The sequence below is a fragment of the Selaginella moellendorffii genome, unplaced genomic scaffold, assembly GCF_000143415.4.
Source record: "Selaginella moellendorffii unplaced genomic scaffold, v1.0 SELMOscaffold_1, whole genome shotgun sequence".
Taxonomy (NCBI): Eukaryota; Viridiplantae; Streptophyta; class Lycopodiopsida; order Selaginellales; family Selaginellaceae; genus Selaginella; species Selaginella moellendorffii.
The window spans coordinates 482561-484554 of NW_003314262.1; positions in this window are offsets into that span (position 1 = coordinate 482561).

A 1994-nucleotide genomic window follows, 5' to 3' on the forward strand; every position below is an offset into this window, starting at 1 on the left:
TTTTAGTAATGTCCGAGAACTAAATAAATATGCATGAAGTTTCTCGAAACCCTAGATTGCTGCTAAACACTCCTCTATTATGGAGTAGTTCACCTTTGCCGGTTGTAATGTACGGTTGATGTATGTAATGTGCTAACTAGGCATACTTAGGCTTTTTTGCACCTCCAAGACCAATATTAGAAGCATCCATATGCAAAATGAAAGGTTGAGTGTAATTAGGATACATCAAAATTGGAGGAGTTGTCAATATCTCTTTGAGATCTATGAATGCTTACTCACAATCCGTAGGCCAAATGAAAGATGACGTTAACAACTTCAACAACGCTCGCAATAATGTAGTGTGATCAGAAAAATGATCCACAAAATGACCGAGATACTACACCTTGCTCAGGAAGTGCTACACATCATTCATACACTTCGGATTATGAAACTTTAGAATAGCCACAAATTTGTCAGGATCAACTTGCAAACCCTCCTGAGAAATATGGTACCCAAGATAAGTTGTGTCCTTGGATCCAAATACGCACTTCGACTACTTCAACTTTAAACCAACGTCCTATGGCCGATCCAACACTTTACAAATATCATGAACGTGTTCCTCCCATGTCCCCTCCGAGTGGATCAAGACATCATCAATAAAGTCAGCAGTCACCTTCAGCATATCATAAAGAACTTTGTCCATTATTCGCTGGAAAGTTGTTGGAGCATTGTTCAAACCAAGCATTACTAAGAACTTGTACAAACCAAACGGTGTATGAAAAACAGTCTTAAGAATATCTTTTTCTGCCATCGGTACTTGCTAGTACCCAAAAGCAAGATCTAGCAACGATCTAAGAGATCAGCAGTGTGAGGAAGAGGTACACATCTGGGATTATCACTTTGTTTAATGGATGATAGTTGATGCAGAAACAAATACTCCCATCAGGCTTCGTCATAAGATGAGGTTCACATGCCTAAGAACTCCATGACTTTTGAATAACACCCTTTTTCAACATCTCCTTAACGTTTGCATGTAAAATCTTGATTTCTTTGAGGGACCAACGATGAACAAAAACCTTGATTGGATGAGCACCCTCAGTTGGAATTGAATGACATGTGGCAATCTTGGCCCCAAATGATAGGTCAAATTCAAAGAGATCGGCATACTCTTTCATGAGCTAGTCAATCGCTACAACACAAAGACTGTCAGAGGGATTGGAAAAGGGAAGAATGGAATAAGACGGAAATGTAGGAGGAAGTAGTGGGGAGATAAAAGTAATGAAAGTAGAGGTAAAAATAGAGAGACAAAAAGGTATAAAAGTAAGAGGAATGGATGAAATATAAGGAAGTATAAAACAAGAGGGAGAAGCCTCAAAGTCACATTTGGTATGATTGCGCTGTAACCAATTCATACCAAGGATGAGGTTAAAAGCTTGACTCGGCACCACCTACAATGACTGCAACTCAAGTTCAAGATCGCCCACACGCATAACTAAATCCGCCTCATCCCGAGCATATGCATGTGTATGGCCATTGCCATAAAGAATGAAAACTGGCTCCATCGCATGATGCAAGTGTAAATGGCAACGTGTGGCAATAGGTCGAGCAATAGAAGATAAACTCAAATTTGTATCAACCAATATGGAGAGAATAATATAAGACCTCTTATTATAAAAATGAGTTTGGAAAGACATTAAATGAACTAGTGCTAAATGAACCCCTTGATGATACTCCCGAAAGAAAGATGGAGGGATCACTAACTTATTCACACAAGGTCCCTCTATTACTCGCGTGACTCCTTATTTCTCGAATGCATCTTAGCGTCCAGACCTTCCATTGCAATAGCACTAATAGGATGTTGTTGACACTAAGATCTCCACCCAAGAAATGGAGACGGCCAATCTGGAAAACACCAACAACGCCAATAAGTGTGGCCAACTTCATCACATGCCTAGCAGCGAACATCACGGCCACAACCATATCCTCGTCCTTATCCTTGGACTCAAGTAGCAGCA